Here is a 12,410-nt window from a genome sequence, read left to right as displayed (position 1 = left end):
GAAATGCTCCAATTGAGCTAATTAGCTTATTGTGGGAATATTACAAACGTCTGACAAAAGTGAAAAATGTAAATTTCTAATTTCAACCAAACATGCTAGAAATGCTCCAATTGAGCTAATTAGCTTATTGTGGGAATATTACAAACGTCTGACAAAAGTGAAAAATGTAAACTTCCAAGTTCATCCAAACATGCTAGAAATACTCCAATTGAGCTAATTAGCTTATTGTGAGAATATTGCAATTGTCTGACAAAAGTGAAAAATGTAAATTTCCAATTTCAACCAAACATGCTAGAAATGCTCCAATTGAGCTAATTAGCTTATTGTGAGAATATTACAAACGTCTGACAAAATTGAAAAATGTAAATTTCCAATTTCAACCAAACATGCTAGAAATGCGCCAATTGAGCTAATTAGCTTATTGTTAGAATATTACAAACGTCTAACAAAATTGAAAAATGTAAATTTCCAATTTCAACCAAACATGCTAGAAATGCTCCAATCGAGCTAATTGGCTTATTGTGAGAATATTGCAATTGTCTGACAAAAGTGAAAAATGTAAATTTCCAATTTCAACCAAACATGCTAGAAATGCTCAAAATGCGCAAATAAGCCTACTGTAAGAATTTTACAAACGTCTGACAAAACTGAAAAATGTAACTTTCCAATTTCAACCAAACATGCTAGAAATGCTCCAATTGAACTAATTAGCTTATTGTGAGAATATTACAAACGTCTGACAACACTGAAAAATGTAAATTTCTAATTTCAACCAAAAATGCTAGAAATGCTCCAAATGAGCTAATTAGCTTATTGAGAGAATATTGCAATTGTCTGACAAAAGTGAAAAATGTAAATTTCCAATTTCAACCAAACATGCTAGAAATGCTCCAATTGAGCTAATTAGCTTATTGAGAAAATATTGCAATTGTCTGACAAAACTGAAAAATGTAAATTTCAAATTTCAACCAAACATGCTAGAAATGCGCCAATTGAGCTAATTAGCTTATTGTTAGAATATTACAAACGTCTAACAAAATTGAAAAATGTAAATTTCCAATTTCAACCAAACATGCTAGAAATGCTCCAATCGAGCTAATTGGCTTATTGTGAGAATATTGCAATTGTCTGACAAAAGTGAAAAATGTAAATTTCCAATTTCAACCAAACATGCTAGAAATGCTCCAATTGAGCTAATTAGCTTATTGTGAGAATATTACAAACGTCTGACAAAACTGAAAAATGTAAATTTCCAATTTCAACCAAACATGCTAGAAATGCTACAATTGAGCTAATTAGCTTATTGTGAGAATATTACAAAAGTCTGACAACACTGAAAAATGTAAATTTCCAATTTCAACCAAACATGCTAGAAATGCTCTAATTGAGCTAATTAGCTTATTGTGAGAATATTACAAACGTCTGACAAAACTGAAAAATGTAAATTTCCAATTTCAACCAAACATGCTAGAAATGCTCCAATTGAGCTAATTAGCTTATTGTGAGAATATTACAAACGTCTGACAAAACTGAAAAATGTAAATTTCCAATTTCAACCAAACATGCTAGAAATGCTCCAATTGAGCTAATTAGATTATTGTGAGAATATTGCAATTGTCTGACAAAAGTGAAAAATGTAAATTTCCAATTTCAACCAAACATGCTAGAAATGCTCCAATTGAGCTAATTAGCTTATTGTGGGAATATTACAAACGTCTGACAAAAGTGAAAAATGTAAATTTCTAATTTCAACCAAACATGCTAGAAATGCTCCAATTGAGCTAATTAGCTTATTGTGGGAATATTACAAACGTCTGACAAAAGTGAAAAATGTAAACTTCCAAGTTCAACCAAACATGCTAGAAATACTCCAATTGAGCTAATTAGCTTATTGTGAGAATATTGCAATTGTCTGACAAAAGTGAAAAATGTAAATTTCCAATTTCAACCAAACATGCTAGAAATGCTCCAATTGAGCTAATTAGCTTATTGTGAGAATATTACAAACGTCTGACAAAATTGAAAAATGTAAATTTCCAATTTCAACCAAACATGCTAGAAATGCTTCAATTGAGCTAATTAGCTTATTGTGAGAATATTGCAATTGTCTGACAAAAGTGAAAAATGTAAATTTCCTATTTCAACCAAACATGCTAGAAATGCTGAAATTGCGCAAAAAGCCTACTGTAAGAATTTTACAAACGTCTGACAAAACTGAAAAATGTAAATTTCCAATTTCAACCAAACATGCTAGAAATGCTCCAATTGAGCTAATTAGCTTATTGTGAGAATATTGCAATGGTCTGACAAAAGTGAAAAATGTAAATTTCCAATTTCAACCAAACATGATAGAAATGCTCAAATTGCGCAAATAAGCCTACTGTAAGAATTTCACAAACGTCTGACAAAACTGAAAAATGTAAATTTCCAATTTCAACCAAACATGCTAGAAATGCTCCAATTGAGCTAATTAGCTTATTGTGAGAATATTGCAATGGTCTGACAAAAGTGAAAAATGTAAATTTCCAATTTCAACCAAACATGCTAGAAATGCTCAAATTGAGCTAATTGGCTTATTGTGAGAATTTTACAAACGTCTGACAACACTGAAAAATGTAAATTTCCAATTTCAACCAAACATGCTAGAAATGCTCCAATTGAGCTAATTAGCTTATTGTGAGAATATTACAAACGTCTGACAAAACTGAAAAATGTAAATTTCTAATTTCAACCAAACATGCTAGAAATGCTCCAATTGAGCTAATTAGCTTATTGTGAGAATACTACAAACGTCTGACAAAACTGAAAAATGTAAATTTCCAATTTCAACCAAACATGCTAGAAATGCTCCAATTGAGCTAATTAGCTTATTGAGATAATATTGCAATTGTCTGACAAAACTGAAAAATGTAAACTTCCAATTTCAACCAAACATGCTAGAAATACTCCAATTGAGCTAATTAGCTTATTGTGAGAATATTGCAATTGTCTTACAAAAGTGAAAAATGTAAATTTCCAATTTCAACCAAACATGCTAGAACTGCTCCAATTGAGCTAATTAGCTTATTGTGAGAATACTACAAACGTCTGACAAAACTGAAAAATGTAAATTTCCAATTTCAACCAAACATGCTAGAAATGCTCCAATTGAGCTAATTAGCTTATTGAGAGAATATTGCAATTATCTGACAAAACTGAAAAATGTAAATTTCCAATTTCAACCAAACATGCTAGAAATGCTCCAATTGAGCTAATTAGCTTATTGTGAGAATATTACAAACGTCTAACAAAATTGAAAAATGTAAATTTCCAATTTCAACCAAACATGCTAGAAATGCTCCAATTGAGCTAATTAGCTTATTGTGAGAATATTGCAATTGTCTGACAAAATTGAAAAATGTAAATTTCCAATTTCAACCAAACATGCTAGAAATGCTCCAATTGAGCTAATTAGCGTATTGTGAGAATATTGCAATGGTCTGACAGAAGTGAAAAATGTGAATTTCCAATTTCAACCAAACATGCTAGAAATGCTCAAATTGCGCAAATAAGCCTACTGCAAGAATTTTACAAACGTCTGACAAAACTGAAAAATGTAAATTTCCAATTTCAACCAAACATGCTAGAAATGCTCAAATTGAGCTAATTGGCTTATTGTGAGAATATTACAAACGTCTGACAACACTGAAAAATGTAAATTTCCAATTTCAACCAAACATGCTAGAAATGCTCAAATTGAGCTAATTGGCTTATTGTGAGAATATTACAAACGTCTGACAACACTGAAAAATGTAAATTTCCAATTTCAACCAAACATGCTAGAAATGCTCCAATTGAGCTAATTAGCTTATTGTGAGAATATTGCAATGGTCTGACAAAAGTGAAAAATGTAAATTTCCAATTTCAACCAAACATGCTAGAAATGCTCAAATTGCGCAAATAAGCCTACTGCAAGAATTTTACAAACGTCTGACAAAACTGAAAAATGTAAATTTCCAATTTCAACCAAACATGCTAGAAATGCTCCAATTGAGCTAATTAGCTTATTGTGAGAATATTGCAATTGTCTGACAAAAGTGAAAAATGTAAATTTCCAATTTCAACCAAACATGCTAGAAATGCTCAAAATGCGCAAATAAGCCTACTGTAAGAATTTTACAAACGTCTGACAAAACTGAAAAATGTAACTTTCCAATTTCAACCAAACATGCTAGAAATGCTCCAATTGAGCTAATTAGCTTATTGTGAGAATATTACAAACGTCTGACAACACTGAAAAATGTAAATTTCTAATTTCAACCAAAAATGCTAGAAATGCTCCAAATGAGCTAATTAGCTTATTGAGAGAATATTGCAATTGTCTGACAAAAGTGAAAAATGTAAACTTCCAATTTCAACCAAACATGCTAGAAATGCTCCAATTGAGCTAATTAGCTTATTGTGAGAATATTACAAATGTCTGACAACACTGAAAAATGTAAATTTCTAATTTCAACCAAAAATGCTAGAAATGCTCCAAATGAGCTAATTAGCTTATTGAGAGAATATTGCAATTGTCTGACAAAAGTGAAAAATGTAAACTTCCAATTTCAACCAAACATGCTAGAAATGCTCCAATTGAGCTAATTAGTTTATTGTGAGAATATTGCAATGGTCTGACAAAAGTGAAAAATGTAAATTTCCAATTTCAACCAAACATGCTAGAAATGCTCAAATTGAGCTAATTGGCTTATTGTGAGAATTTTACAAACGTCTGACAACACTGAAAAATGTAAATTTCCAATTTCAACCAAACATGCTAGAAATGCTCCAATTGAGCTAATTAGCTTATTGTGAGAATATTACAAACGTCTGACAAAACTGAAAAATGTAAATTTCCAATTTCAACCAAACATGCTAGAAATGCTCCAATTGAGCTAATTAGCTTATTGTGAGAATATTACAAACGTCTGACAAAACTGAAAAATGTAAATTTCCAATTTCAACCAAACATGCTAGAAATGCTCCAATTGAGCTAATTAGATTATTGTGAGAATATTGCAATTGTCTGACAAAAGTGAAAAATGTAAATTTCCAATTTCAACCAAACATGCTAGAAATGCTCCAATTGAGCTAATTAGCTTATTGTGGGAATATTACAAACGTCTGACAAAAGTGAAAAATGTAAATTTCTAATTTCAACCAAACATGCTAGAAATGCTCCAATTGAGCTAATTAGCTTATTGTGGGAATATTACAAACGTCTGACAAAAGTGAAAAATGTAAACTTCCAAGTTCAACCAAACATGCTAGAAATACTCCAATTGAGCTAATTAGCTTATTGTGAGAATATTGCAATTGTCTGACAAAAGTGAAAAATGTAAATTTCCAATTTCAACCAAACATGCTAGAAATGCTCCAATTGAGCTAATTAGCTTATTGTGAGAATATTACAAACGTCTGACAAAATTGAAAAATGTAAATTTCCAATTTCAACCAAACATGCTAGAAATGCTTCAATTGAGCTAATTAGCTTATTGTGAGAATATTGCAATTGTCTGACAAAAGTGAAAAATGTAAATTTCCAATTTCAACCAAACATGCTAGAAATGCTGAAATTGCGCAAAAAGCCTACTGTAAGAATTTTACAAACGTCTGACAAAACTGAAAAATGTAAATTTCCAATTTCAACCAAACATGCTAGAAATGCTCCAATTGAGCTAATTAGCTTATTGTGAGAATATTGCAATGGTCTGACAAAAGTGAAAAATGTAAATTTCCAATTTCAACCAAACATGATAGAAATGCTCAAATTGCGCAAATAAGCCTACTGTAAGAATTTCACAAACGTCTGACAAAACTGAAAAATGTAAATTTCCAATTTCAACCAAACATGCTAGAAATGCTCCAATTGAGCTAATTAGCTTATTGTGAGAATATTGCAATGGTCTGACAAAAGTGAAAAATGTAAATTTCCAATTTCAACCAAACATGCTAGAAATGCTCAAATTGAGCTAATTGGCTTATTGTGAGAATTTTACAAACGTCTGACAACACTGAAAAATGTAAATTTCCAATTTCAACCAAACATGCTAGAAATGCTCCAATTGAGCTAATTAGCTTATTGTGAGAATATTACAAACGTCTGACAAAACTGAAAAATGTAAATTTCTAATTTCAACCAAACATGCTAGAAATGCTCCAATTGAGCTAATTAGCTTATTGTGAGAATACTACAAACGTCTGACAAAACTGAAAAATGTAAATTTCCAATTTCAACCAAACATGCTAGAAATGCTCCAATTGAGCTAATTAGCTTATTGAGATAATATTGCAATTGTCTGACAAAACTGAAAAATGTAAACTTCCAATTTCAACCAAACATGCTAGAAATACTCCAATTGAGCTAATTAGCTTATTGTGAGAATATTGCAATTGTCTTACAAAAGTGAAAAATGTAAATTTCCAATTTCAACCAAACATGCTAGAAATGCTCCAATTGAGCTAATTAGCTTATTGTGAGAATACTACAAACGTCTGACAAAACTGAAAAATGTAAATTTCCAATTTCAACCAAACATGCTAGAAATGCTCCAATTGAGCTAATTAGCTTATTGAGAGAATATTGCAATTATCTGACAAAACTGAAAAATGTAAATTTCCAATTTCAACCAAACATGCTAGAAATGCTCCAATTGAGCTAATTAGCTTATTGTGAGAATATTACAAACGTCTAACAAAATTGAAAAATGTAAATTTCCAATTTCAACCAAACATGCTAGAAATGCTCCAATTGAGCTAATTAGCTTATTGTGAGAATATTGCAATTGTCTGACAAAATTGAAAAATGTAAATTTCCAATTTCAACCAAACATGCTAGAAATGCTCCAATTGAGCTAATTAGCGTATTGTGAGAATATTGCAATGGTCTGACAGAAGTGAAAAATGTGAATTTCCAATTTCAACCAAACATGCTAGAAATGCTCAAATTGCGCAAATAAGCCTACTGCAAGAATTTTACAAACGTCTGACAAAACTGAAAAATGTAAATTTCCAATTTCAACCAAACATGCTAGAAATGCTCAAATTGAGCTAATTGGCTTATTGTGAGAATATTACAAACGTCTGACAACACTGAAAAATGTAAATTTCCAATTTCAACCAAACATGCTAGAAATGCTCAAATTGAGCTAATTGGCTTATTGTGAGAATATTACAAACGTCTGACAACACTGAAAAATGTAAATTTCCAATTTCAACCAAACATGCTAGAAATGCTCCAATTGAGCTAATTAGCTTATTGTGAGAATATTGCAATGGTCTGACAAAAGTGAAAAATGTAAATTTCCAATTTCAACCAAACATGCTAGAAATGCTCAAATTGCGCAAATAAACCTACTGCAAGAATTTTACAAACGTCTGACAAAACTGAAAAATGTAAATTTCCAATTTCAACCAAACATGCTAGAAATGCTCCAATTGAGCTAATTAGCTTATTGTGAGAATATTGCAATTGTCTGACAAAAGTGAAAAATGTAAATTTCCAATTTCAACCAAACATGCTAGAAATGCTCAAAATGCGCAAATAAGCCTACTGTAAGAATTTTACAAACGTCTGACAAAACTGAAAAATGTAACTTTCCAATTTCAACCAAACATGCTAGAAATGCTCCAATTGAGCTAATTAGCTTATTGTGAGAATATTACAAACGTCTGACAACACTGTAAAATGTAAATTTCTAATTTCAACCAAAAATGCTAGAAATGCTCCAAATGAGCTAATTAGCTTATTGAGAGAATATTGCAATTGTCTGACAAAAGTGAAAAATGTAAACTTCCAATTTCAACCAAACATGCTAGAAATGCTCCAATTGAGCTAATTAGCTTATTGTGAGAATATTGCAATGGTCTGACAAAAGTGAAAAATGTAAATTTCCAATTTCAACCAAACATGCTAGAAATGCTCAAATTGAGCTAATTGGCTTATTGTGAGAATTTTACAAACGTCTGACAACACTGAAAAATGTAAATTTCCAATTTCAACCAAACATGCTAGAAATGCTCCAATTGAGCTAATTAGCTTATTGTGAGAATACTACAAACGTCTGACAAAACTGAAAAATGTAAATTTCCAATTTCAACCAAACATGCTAGAAATGCTCCAATTGAGCTAATTAGCTTATTGAGAGAATATTGCAATTATCTGACAAAACTGAAAAATGTAAATTTCCAATTTCAACCAAACATGCTAGAAATGCTCAAATTGAGCTAATTAGCTTATTGTGAGAATATTACAAACGTCTAACAAAATTGAAAAATGTAAATTTCCAATTTCAACCAAACATGCTAGAAATGCTCCAATTGAGCTAATTAGCTTATTGTGAGAATATTGCAATTGTCTGACAAAATTGAAAAATGTAAATTTCCAATTTCAACCAAACATGCTAGAAATGCTCCAATTGAGCTAATTAGCGTATTGTGAGAATATTGCAATGGTCTGACAAAAGTGAAAAATGTAAATTTCCAATTTCAACCAAACATGCTAGAAATGCTCAAATTGCGCAAATAAGCCTACTGTAAGAATTTTACAAACGTCTGACAAAACTGAAAAATGTAAATTTCCAATTTCAACCAAACATGCTAGAAATGCTCAAATTGAGCTAATTGGCTTATTGTGAGAATATTACAAACGTCTGACAACACTGAAAAATGTAAATTTCCAATTTCAACCAAACATGCTAGAAATGCTCCAATTGAGCTAATTAGCGTATTGTGAGAATATTGCAATGGTCTGACAGAAGTGAAAAATGTGAATTTCCAATTTCAACCAAACATGCTAGAAATGCTCAAATTGCGCAAATAAGCCTACTGCAAGAATTTTACAAACGTCTGACAAAACTGAAAAATGTAAATTTCCAATTTCAACCAAACATGCTAGAAATGCTCAAATTGAGCTAATTGGCTTATTGTGAGAATATTACAAACGTCTGACAACACTGAAAAATGTAAATTTCCAATTTCAACCAAACATGCTAGAAATGCTCAAATTGAGCTAATTGGCTTATTGTGAGAATATTACAAACGTCTGACAACACTGAAAAATGTAAATTTCCAATTTCAACCAAACATGCTAGAAATGCTCCAATTGAGCTAATTAGCTTATTGTGAGAATATTGCAATGGTCTGACAAAAGTGAAAAATGTAAATTTCCAATTTCAACCAAACATGCTAGAAATGCTCAAATTGCGCAAATAAGCCTACTGCAAGAATTTTACAAACGTCTGACAAAACTGAAAAATGTAAATTTCCAATTTCAACCAAACATGCTAGAAATGCTCCAATTGAGCTAATTAGCTTAATGTGAGAATATTGCAATTGTCTGACAAAAGTGAAAAATGTAAATTTCCAATTTCAACCAAACATGCTAGAAATGCTCAAAATGCGCAAATAAGCCTACTGTAAGAATTTTACAAACGTCTGACAAAACTGAAAAATGTAACTTTCCAATTTCAACCAAACATGCTAGAAATGCTCCAATTGAGCTAATTAGCTTATTGTGAGAATATTACAAACGTCTGACAACACTGAAAAATGTAAATTTCTAATTTCAACCAAAAATGCTAGAAATGCTCCAAATGAGCTAATTAGCTTATTGAGAGAATATTGCAATTGTCTGACAAAAGTGAAAAATGTAAACTTCCAATTTCAACCAAACATGCTAGAAATGCTCCAATTGAGCTAATTAGCTTATTGTGAGAATATTACAAACGTCTGACAACACTGAAAAATGTAAATTTCTAATTTCAACCAAAAATGCTAGAAATGCTCCAAATGAGCTAATTAGCTTATTGAGAGAATATTGCAATTGTCTGACAAAAGTGAAAAATGTAAACTTCCAATTTCAACCAAACATGCTAGAAATGCTCCAATTGAGCTAATTAGCTTATTGTGAGAATATTGCAATGGTCTGACAAAAGTGAAAAATGTAAATTTCCAATTTCAACCAAACATGCTAGAAATGCTCAAATTGAGCTAATTGGCTTATTGTGAGAATTTTACAAACGTCTGACAACACTGAAAAATGTAAATTTCCAATTTCAACCAAACATGCTAGAAATGCTCCAATTGAGCTAATTAGCTTATTGTGAGAATATTACAAACGTCTGACAAAACTGAAAAATGTAAATTTCTAATTTCAACCAAACATGCTAGAAATACTCCAATTGAGCTAATTAGCTTATTGTGAGAATACTACAAACGTCTGACAAAACTGAAAAATGTAAATTTCCAATTTCAACCAAACATGCTAGAAATGCTCCAATTGAGCTAATTAGCTTATTGAGATAATATTGCAATTGTCTGACAAAACTGAAAAATGTAAACTTCCAATTTCAACCAAACATGCTAGAAATACTCCAATTGAGCTAATTAGCTTATTGTGAGAATATTGCAATTGTCTGACAAAAGTGAAAAATGTAAATTTCCAATTTCAACCAAACATGCTAGAAATGCTCCAATTGAGCTAATTAGCTTATTGTGAGAATACTACAAACGTCTGACAAAACTGAAAAATGTAAATTTCCAATTTCAACCAAACATGCTAGAAATGCTCCAATTGAGCTAATTAGCTTATTGAGAGAATATTGCAATTATCTGACAAAACTGAAAAATGTAAATTTCCAATTTCAACCAAACATGCTAGAAATGCTCAAATTGAGCTAATTAGCTTATTGTGAGAATATTACAAACGTCTAACAAAATTGAAAAATGTAAATTTCCAATTTCAACCAAACATGCTAGAAATGCTCCAATTGAGCTAATTAGCTTATTGTGAGAATATTGCAATTGTCTGACAAAAGTGAAAAATGTAAATTTCCAATTTCAACCAAACATGCTAGAAATGCTCAAATTGCGCAAATAAGCCTACTGTAAGAATTTTACAAACGTCTGACAAAACTGAAAAATGTAAATTTCCAATTTCAACCAAACATGCTAGAAATGCTCAAATTGAGCTAATTGGCTTATTGTGAGAATATTACAAACGTCTGACAACACTGAAAAATGTAAATTTCCAATTTCAACCAAACATGCTAGAAATGCTCCAATTGAGCTAATTAGCTTATTGTGAGAATATTGCAATGGTCTGACAAAAGTGAAAAATGTAAATTTCCAATTTCAACCAAACATGCTAGAAATGCTCAAATTGCGCAAATAAGCCTACTGCAAGAATTTTACAAACGTCTGACAAAACTGAAAAATGTAAATTTCCATTTTCAACCAAACATGCTAGAAATGCTCCAATTGAGCTAATTAGCTTATTGTGAGAATATTACAAACGTCTGACAAAAGTGAAAAATGTAAATTTCCAATTTCAACCAAACATGCTAGAAATGCTCCAATTGAGCTAATTAGCTTATTGTGAGAATATTGCAATTGTCTGACAAAAGTGAAAAATGTAAATTTCCAATTTCAACCAAACATGCTAGAAATGCTCAAAATGCGCAAATAAGCCTACTGTAAGAATTTTACAAACGTCTGACAAAACTGAAAAATGTAACTTTCCAATTTCAACCAAACATGCTAGAAATGCTCCAATTGAGCTAATTAGCTTATTGTGAGAATATTACAAACGTCTGACAACACTGAAAAATGTAAATTTCTAATTTCAACCAAAAATGCTAGAAATGCTCCAAATGAGCTAATTAGCTTATTGAGAGATTATTGCAATTGTCTGACAAAAGTGAAAAATGTAAACTTCCAATTTCAACCAAACATGCTAGAAATGCTCCAATTGAGCTAATTAGCTTATTGTGAGAATATTGCAATTGTCTGACAAAAGTGAAAAATGTAAATTTCCAATTTCAACCAAACATGCTAGAAATGCTCCAATTGAGCTAATTAGCTTATTGAGAAAATATTGCAATTGTCTGACAAAACTGAAAAATGTAAATTTCCAATTTCAACCAAACATGCTAGAAATGCTCCAATTGAGCTAATTAGCTTATTGTTAGAATATTACAAACGTCTAACAAAATTGAAAAATGTAAATTTCCAATTTCAACCAAACATGCTAGAAATGCTCCAATTGAGCTAATTGGCTTATTGTGAGAATATTGCAATTGTCTGACAAAAGTGAAAAATGTAAATTTCCAATTTCAACCAAACATGCTAGAAATGCTCCAATTGAGCTAATTAGCTTATTGTGAGAATATTACAAACGTCTGACAAAACTGAAAAATGTAAATTTCCAATTTCAACCAAACATGCTAGAAATGCTACAATTGAGCTAATTAGCTTATTGTGAGAATATTACAAAAGTCTGACAACACTGAAAAATGTAAATTTCCAATTTCAACCAAACATGCTAGAAATGCTCTAATTGAGCTAATTAGCTTATTGTGAGAATATTACAAACGTCTGAAAAAACTGAA

Source organism: Watersipora subatra, unplaced genomic scaffold, assembly GCF_963576615.1.
Source record: "Watersipora subatra unplaced genomic scaffold, tzWatSuba1.1 SCAFFOLD_64, whole genome shotgun sequence".
NCBI classification, from domain to species: domain Eukaryota; kingdom Metazoa; phylum Bryozoa; class Gymnolaemata; order Cheilostomatida; family Watersiporidae; genus Watersipora; species Watersipora subatra.
The sequence above is the reverse complement of the archived record's forward strand: the minus strand, read 5'-3'. Positions refer to the sequence as shown.